Raw genomic sequence first — 9494 nt, forward strand, 5'->3', positions numbered from 1 at the left:
GGTTAAATATAGAGGTTAATCATGGATTTTACCTTTTTCTAGACAGCTGACCATCTCTTATCAAATAAATGTATGGTTAAAAATCAAAAGTAACTTCATGATGAAAAAGGAGTGCATAATCAGAAATTTTTAGGTAAAATTCGAATTTCAGAGACTAAATAGAAAATTGGTATGATTTCAGATAAAGACCTACAGAGATGAAAAATCTAGTTGCATGATAAATAGGCAATGTTGCCTTTCATCAATTTATATAGTTCGACATTCAAAACTGAATTTTCACTTGAATATTCCTTTAAGGTATTCTTGAATTTTGCTGTGTCTTTTTACGTCAATATTCATTCTTTAATTTACAACTAAACCCAGCAAGAGTACTGGACTCCCTCACAGACCATTAGGGGGCGCACGCCCCTCATGGGAGGCTGGGTGGGGCGGCCAGTGAGTCAGCTGGGAACTGTGACCTCTGCAGTCCTTGCCAGTGAGCAATCTTCTCATCTGGTTCCCTGACCTCACCGGGCGAGGCAGGTGGAAGAGCGATGAGCCTGGACAGTGTGCAGACCAGAGTCGGGGCTGTTTGGAGCCAGGGGGTGTCCTGATCCCTGGTTCTGCCAACCAGAGACACCTCTTCTTGAAGGAGAAGGATGAGCGCAGAGAACACAGGACATGGAACCCCTGCATTGGAGAGCCAGCGGGAGGTGCGTGGCCCGCTTGGCCTGCTCACCGTCCTGCCCTGTCCCGCGACACCCTCAAGCTCCCCAACACAGCATTCACCGTGGTTCTACCAGAGCTTTCAGCTCTGCTACTCCGACACAATCCAAATGGAGAAAGTACGTTTCCCTGTTCGCTTTTCCTCCTGTTTATTCAGGCTACCGTCTTCCCTTGTGCTATGTGTCCCTCCGCCTGTTGTGTGCTAGACTGAAGCCCTAACTCAGATCTCATCTCAATACACCATGGTGCCTGCTGGAGAGACTCAGCGGAGGATCACCCAGCTGGCCGTGCAAACCCCAAGGGCACGCACACGTTTGGTCTCCTTTGGTTGTGGTTGGGGGCGTCAACACCCAATCTGCAGGGACTGTGACCTGAGACTGTGGCAGAGGCTTCAGGCACCCACTGAAAGTGAAGAGCTCCTCCTATTCCTGAGGACCTGACCAGGCCACCGTCCCTACCTCCATTGCCATCGGGGTTGCTCATGTGCCCAGCACATAGAGAGAGAAGGTGAGAGGTGTCCAGACCCGGCTCATGGCACAAGCCCCGTTGGCCTCCATGATCTTATTCCTCTAAGAACAAGGGTAGAAATGGTCTCTGTGGACGGCCTCACAGGTGCTGCACCCTCTCTACTCCCTCACGTGTGCCTCCTGCACCGAGAACCCAGTCCCAGGCCTCGGGGGCCTCCCACAGCGTGGGCGCAGCCCAGTCTCTCTCCACTCAGTGCCAAGGGCCCCTGGAGGTTGCGGCTCTGGCGAGCTCCACCTGAGGCTGACTCCAGAGGAGAACCAGGCAGCCAGGGACAGCTGTTACCTCTGGGAACAAGATGGACACTCAGAACTTGCCTGAAAAACTTAAGGGCACTCCACACACACCAGGACAGTGAAATGAGGACTTGTAACTGAGAAGTCACAGAAGGTGAGGTGGGTCCCTGGGCTCCCTGCTGCTGGGGAGCGCGAGTTGCTGGTAGGTGGGTAGCAGGGCAGTGGGGAGGCCCCTCTGGCTGACTGGAGCATACCCGCCTGTGCAGAAGGCTGTCCCAACGTCCAGGGAGCTGCCTGTGGACTGGGCATCCACCCTTCAGACCTGTCTGGGGGAAGTCCTGGGCCACCTGGCAAGGAGGGAATCATCGGCAGCAAGACCTATTCGGCTTGGGTGAAGAACATTGAGGGAGTTGAAGGCTCAGAGAAGGCTGAAGCCTACTGAGGAGGGACAGAGTGGCCGGAGGGAACAGTGGCCCTGGGGAGATGTGGAACTTTTGTTTTCCTCTAGGATAGATGGGGGCAGACGGGTGTGTGGTTCTGAGTGGAAGGACAGGGAAGGTTGACTTCCTCTCTAGAGGGGCCTGACACAGAGGAACAAGAAGGGAGTCCAAGGAGACCAGAGCAGGAAAGGGGCGGGAGACAGATGTGGGGCAGAGGGCTGGAGGCGAGGGGCCCGGAAGGAAGGGCTTGGACCCTTCAGATCAGGGATGAAGCGTAGGCTTGGAGGGTGCTGGAACAGAAGGACTGGAAAAGAAGGCGCTCTGAGCCAGCGCAGTGGACAGCTGCTACCCTGGGGAGGGGAGGGGCCTACCAGCTGTCGGGCGGCGATCACTGGGGATCCGCAGACTCTTCAGTCAAGACCGTGGCCTGGAAGCTTCATGGAGCTCCTCCAGACTCAGAAAATGATTCTATGCTTTAACATTATATGAAGAAGCAGAATTCAAATGTAGGAATATGGTTTATAAAAATGTAAATTTCCCTTGAAAGGTTAGAAAGAAATACTCTAAAATGCGAAAATACTAATTGAATTATGAATTTATTTCCTTTTTCAAAAGTTTTAATTGTATTAATTCTGAAAATAAGCATTAAAAATGGAAGCTGCAATGCCAGCTTGCACTGCCTGAACACCTGGATCACACCTGCCACTCTCTGGCCCCTAGAGCTGGGCATGCAGTGCATGCGTGAGTGTCAGGCTGCTCCCTATTGTCACGGTCCTGAGGCCTGCCTCTCCGAGGCGGCATGGGCTGTGAGCAGAAATGACCTCATCCCAGAGGTGAGGGCCCCCACTAGGGACTGCGGACCAACACACGGAGTGGACATCAGTAGGCATCCTTCTGCCAGGAGTGGACTTCAGCACCATCACGGAACCACCGTGTGTAGATGGCTTTCGATACACAAGCCTGCAAAGCCCTCATTGTCAGCACAACATCAGTGGAAGAAATAAATGTCGCTGTCAGAGAGCTCAGTCAATGCACAGCCCCTCTGCACAAGTAAAATGTCAGTATGCAAAAGTTGAATGTTTGCTCTACCCTGTGGAATCTCGGATCTGGTTCTGACCCCCTGGCATCCTTATTACATCTACACTGGACATGTCCAAAGCAACGCAGGACTCCCCGCCAGATGTGTGAATCCCAGATCCTTCACCTGGATGCCAGTGAGGAGTCCCAGCAGCACCCTGGCCTTCTCGGCTTCCCGATTGTTGAGCTCGCATCCTGTGCAGGTCTTGAACGCCTCTCAGAAAAACCCAGCTTCTGCCCATTTCTACTTCAACAGCTCTGGCCTAGCCCAAGCCACTGCCAGACTTCTCCAACGAGCACATTAGCCATGCATCTGCCATAACGGTCTGCAAAGGGTCCAGCCACAGCAGAACAGACAAATAATTGTCTAAGACACAGCGATTAAAAGGAAAATATTACAAATGCATATGAATGAATCTCATCTGAATTCATATGAATGACTCATATGAATGAATCTAACAGGGCACTAATTAAGAGGTGTTTAAAAAAGGGCAGGTGAATTAATGAAGGTGGAGGTAAGGAGGGCGGTGGCTTCAGTAGAGATGACTGGAGGGCCAGCAGAGGAACAGCTGAGATTTCTGGACAAGCTCTACTATTTAATGTGGGCGGGGACTGACATGGGTGTGCACAGGCACAATGATGACAGCCAGGAACCTAAAATCTGTGCATATTATTTCATGTACAGTGTTAATTCAATTTAGAACTAAAACAAAGTGAAACGTCAAAGAGTATGAACTGAATGTCACCATGTGTACGATCTTTAATTTCTGTATGTAGAGAATGAAGTATCTCTTGACGTCCTTGATCTTTGGCTTCTGCCTGGCCATGGCCCTGGGCCCCGTCCCCGGGAGTCTAGAAATGCCGGGTGCCTTGCTGCTACTCTCCCAGGGCAACCCTCGCAGGACAGTGGACAGGTTACCTCTCAGTCAAAAGGTGCTTGTTTCCTCTTCTCCCTGGACCCCTAAGCACTGAATGAACAAGGGCTGGACAATTCTTACTCAAATCAGACCCCAATTTTTAGTTTCAAGCGGGAACGTATATTACGCTAAACTGAATTAAAGTAGAAGATTATGAAATTGGTGACTATGGTTCCAATATGAAGTTAATATGAATAAAGAAACAAGACAGTATTGGGTTAGGCAGAAGTTGAAGAGAATTATTACTGTAGAAAGGCAATATGGAATATCTAGGACTGATACTGAAGAGTGAATAAACAGCATATTTTCATCTTTGGAAAATAGCAAACAGCTGAAAGAAGCTTTCAAAGGTTTTTCAAAGGCAGCTAATCAGTGGGGTGGTGTCAGCCCATGCACACTGAGCCACTTTTCATTTTCTACCATACAACTCACCATCCCCTCCACACCCACAGACTGCTGAAATAATGGCAGACTGGAAGCAGCATGGGAGTGCATGAATGAAGGGCATTGCAAAACAGCCATGTGCTGGAATATTTGATAAAGTGAAACGCAAGGCTATGTATTTTATATCACAGTGTGAGATTTCCCACACAGTGCAGTAAGTGTAAGATGTGAATGATACCATGTTGATGACATTGATATTTTATAACTACTATTACCATTCAAAACTGACAATTTTATATTCACTGAACAACAAGAAAGAGGGAAAGAAAAGTTAGGTAGAAGTACTGGAATACTGAGTATTCACAATGTTTGTTTAAAATGTCTGCAACAAACAGCAAGCATTGTTCAGCTCCTGTGTCACGGTTGCGGTTCTCCCAGGCTTTACTGGCTTTACTGGAATGCCACCCCACAGAGGCTTTCAAAATTAAGCAGTTGAAACTCTCTGATCTTGCCAGGTACTCAGTAAACCAACGATGCCAGCTTTAGAAATGTTCCCATTGAAACGAAATAGCAATATCACTTGCATATCATATATTTATACATATCATCATTTACTTATAAATACCATTATTACCTACAGTCACTGTGTGGGGTGGGGCAGTGGCTCACTATTCATACACCACAGGATCCTGGATCTTCCACCAATCCCACCCATGCTTATGTTGGATCACAAATTATTCTCAAGGCCAAGGAAGTCTTAGGTCCTGGGTGGAGTCAAGTCTCCCATCCACTGTTAACATTCTGCTCCAGCGAGTTACTGTATGGGCTGTGCTGTCCTGGTGATTGATGCCATCTACTGGGGCCAAACAGAAGGACTGTCACACCCAGCTGTAGCACCTGTGTGGAGTGTCAGCTTGAGGAATAAAAGAGAAGGAACAGAAACAAACTGTAGCTCAGAAGCAGAGCCCTGGTCTGGACCTGAGACCCTGCTAGCTCTGCAGAGCAGCACCTCTCTTAGCCTTGATCTTCACACTGTAAAATGCAAGCAGCATAGTAGTGTTCTTAGGCGAGTGTACGCCTTTCCACTTCTCAGGCTAACGTTTGTCAACAGTCTGAAGGATCAAATTAAAAATGATTTGGAACTTAGAGCACAGTGCACCTTGCGTTGGCCACATGGGAGTCACGAGACCATGGATGTATCACACCGTCCGTTTAAGCGCTGATTCATTCACCTAAGAAGCTGGGGAAACAACTGCTTTGTGGGTTTGTGGAAGAGATCAGAGGTGGCGCAGAGCCTGGGAGTGAAGCGTCTGTGTCAGCAGAAGACAGCACTGGGGCTCTTCCTAACTGCTTCTTAGATCCAGTTGTTTACCTAGAGCTGATTCTCTACTCTCGCTCCTTCCGTCCACACAGGGGCTTATGGTGCACCCCCAGCTGGGTGTCTGCTCCACAGCCCTAGGCAGGACTGGCTGCAGTGCTGTCCACAAGCACCTTTCTGCTTCTAATTCCACCATATCAGCTCTGGACCTCTGATACTCAAAAGGGGAGTCCTGTGTCCGCCTCAGCGGCACATGAGGCAGCATTGAAGGACACGGATATCTAGTATTCTGAAATGATCACCCTGAACATTTTTATTTATTTAGTAGAGGTTTAACAGTTACTTAAAATGCACAAAATGGGATGTTAAGTACAAAAGGAAGGTCTTTGCTCTTGTGAAGTTCTTGCATAACGAGGGAGCTAAGACAGGAAAGACTTCATTAGGATGCATGATGGAGGACTACAACAGGTTCCAGAAGCCTTTGGGGAGGCGATGGTGTTGAATCAGTATACTGAAAGATAAATAGAGTTTATCACCTTGATATCCATTAAGGGTTGCGTTAGAACTTCTTTTCAGAAAGAATTAGTTTTCAGATGAATTTGATGTCTAGGACCCTTCATGCCATTTCAATTGGTTTGACTTTGTTGTTAGAAAGGTTTTCTGATTAATGTTTATCAAACATGTTCCATTAGTTATTTCTCTGTGGTCTCTACATTTATTTTCCATTGGTCAGACAAGGGACTTTGAGTATCTATTTTAAGTCAGGGTTAGGATTACTAGGTGTTGGAAATATAAAAGTTAATAAGCAGGGTCATTTTTGGTTTTCTTCGAGCACCTTACTTAGTGAGGAAGACAGGAATAAAGCAATCGAATATGCAATGATAGCAATCACAAAAACTCTAAGTATAATCTGGTGTTATCTGAAGTGCAACATTTACTAAATAACCAACAAAACTGAGAGATAAGTAAGTCAAGTAGAAAGAGGGGGGCTTCAAGAACCCAGGGAGAGAGTGGTGTGGCCAGGGAATAGCAGTCAACAGGTGGGACGCCCAGAGACCAAACAGGACGGGCAGAGCGAGCTGATGGCTTTGCTGATTGGTTTCCCAGCACCCAGGAGCAAGAATGTAGCATGACTGCTTTAACTTTTTTTTTCTTTAATGTAATCCCACTAGCTTCCATGAAAATAAAGAATCAGGAGGAGGCAAGAGTGTTTTTAAAGAGAAAAGTTAAAACATTTTGCAAATGGCCAGAATGGAGCACTGGAGTTTATATTAAAGTAGTGGTAGCAGGGGTCAGGAGAGGGCAGCCAAGCTCATGGGATGCCTAGGGGCACTTTGATGGGACTGACTGGACAGGGTGGCATCCAGATATGGGAACAGAAATTAGAAGGGTGACTTCTGATATTCTGCCATGAACAGTCAGATGAAAAATGATACACAGACGTCCAAATAAAGGAACCACCAGGTACAGTGTGTGGATCTGAAGTCTTGGACTCAGTGTGAGGGAGAGGCACTGGGAAGAAGGGCCACCGTCACCAGGGAAAGCAGGGGTCTGACCCTGGTGAGCAGGGCGCAGGGAGAGCCAAAGAGGCCCACAGGGTGCGGGCGGATGGAGAGAAGACGAAACCAGGCGGTGCTTGGGCGTGGGAAGGAAACGACATTAGGGCAGGTGACTCCAGAAGCCAGCGGTCCTCGGGCGGACTGCAGCAGGAGCCCGCCTCAGCTACCTCCTGGCTTGTCTTCCCAGCTCCCCGCCCCCCAATAGAGAAGAGGGAGAAAATAAGGAGGGAAACAAACAAAAAGAAGCGAGCACAGCTGGGCACTGCAGCACCTGCGCTGGACGCCCGCCTTGCACAATGCCCTCGCCTGGCCACCGGCCACCGTCGCTTGGTCTGTAGAGTGCAGGGTCTATGTGTGGGGTTCATGACAAAACCGCAGTGTGCGAAGGACAGGTCCATTCCCCATCTCTAAATCCTCCCGTGGCCCCGCTCTTCCCCCAGAAGATCACAGGGCCTTGGCTGTCATCCCTCTCCAGCTCCAGAGACCCTGGAAGCCTCTGAGACCTGTTGGGACGCAGTTTGTAACAGTGTGTCCTTCCTCCGCTGTGCGGGAGAACACTGGCCACAGCGCAGACTCAAACTGGCCACAGCTTCACACGGAGGGCAAGTGTGGTCAGCCAGGGCCACGGAGCTGTGAACCAAGAACCAACAAAATACACAGTTCAGAGTCTTTTCATTACTAGCTTCAAAGAGGAAATCAAAACAAGCACAGAATATCTTTAAAAAAACAGCAGATGCTGTATAAAAAATGAACTGATAGTAAGGTGGAAAATATTCATTGTCTAACCAAGCGGATATTAAAGACTGAATCAACCCCTCAGACCAAAAGTGCACCATAAGTGGACAGCTTCTGAACTCCCTGCTTTCTGGCTACCGAGAATCCCTGCTGCCTTCTCAGGCACCGCAGATGCACACCGTGCTGTTGGGAAACCAGTGTGGCCTGGGACTTCCACTGGATGCGCAGAGTGTGTCGCTGGGGCACCTGCAGCTCTGAGGTTCACGACCATCAGTCCTTCTGACCTCAGTCCAGTGCTGGGGGCTGCCACACCCCAGGACATTTCCTGCGAGAGAGACAACTCGGAGTTGAACCCCCGCCAACCCACGGGTCTGAAGCATCGGGATGAGCAGAACTCTGATGCCGTAATGTTACAACTGCTTCTGCAGAAGATCTCCCGCAGTCTGGGGCACACCCAGTCCATGGGCCCTGCAGCCTCCCTGTGCCCAGGCAGTGCCGGAGCCTTGAGGGGACAGCTGTCCTGCAGACACGCCACAGAGACTCAACGAGGAGAAGCACCAAAATCACAGTGGAGACTCATGCCACAGAGAAAATGAATGAACCTACGACTGACGAATTTCTGATGTATTAAGTTGAAGAATTCGACAAAAATCAAATAAACAACTTCAGCAACAAGGGAAAGCCCATCGCTGAGACTCTAGAGGGATTCGCTTTCTAACAGTCTGTGAATGTTAAATGTGATATAAAAGTTTATGGTAATAAGTTTGAAAATATACTAAAGATTATTTACTCAAAAGTAGTTTTATCCCTGGGCAAATGTAGAATGATCGACAGAACTCTCCGGAAAAGCCTGTGGTCTGGATAATTCAGGAGGTCCGCACTCTGAAGGAACACCCTCTAAACTACTTTGAGTTTCAGAACAGAAAGCTATCAGCGGTCCTCAGAAGCCGCATGGCCTACACTGTGTCCCTCACCCAGGTTCCGGGAGATGGTGTTGGAAACAGGGACTCCCGGTGGTGTGGGCTGTGAGAGCACTTGTCCCCCTGTCTGTCTGCCAGGTGGGAACCCATGGGGGAGGCAGCTGCCTGTAAGCCAGGAAAGCCTGCCTGCAGCCTGACCTGGCCCCCCAGCTGCAGCACTGTGAGAAATCTGTCTCTGCTTTTTATTTTATTTTTGATGCTTGAACTTGAAGCACTTTGCAACTAGGCTGCATTCCTAGCCCTTCTCAATTTTTATTTTGTGACAGGGATTCTTTGAGTTGCTTAGGGTCTCACTAAGTTGCTGAGGCTGGCCTCAAATGTGGGATCTTCCTGACTCAGCCTCCTGAGTCTCCGGGATTACAGGTGTGTGCCACTGCACCTGGCCAGTCTCTGTTGTTTAGACCACACCGTCCTGGATAAGTTGTTACAGCAACACAGGATAAGACAAAGATTGATGGAACCTTAGTAGCTACACGTCCATGAACTCAAATATTCATGTGTGTGTGTGTGCGCATCACACACACACACACACACACACACACACACACACACTCTTCAAGATCTCAAGACTGTTCCAATTTGCAAAAATATTGTTACATGGTGCCTAATTAAGGTGTA

The sequence above is a fragment of the Sciurus vulgaris genome (genome assembly GCF_902686455.1).
Source record: "Sciurus vulgaris genome assembly, chromosome: 14".
Classification (NCBI taxonomy): domain Eukaryota; kingdom Metazoa; phylum Chordata; class Mammalia; order Rodentia; family Sciuridae; genus Sciurus; species Sciurus vulgaris.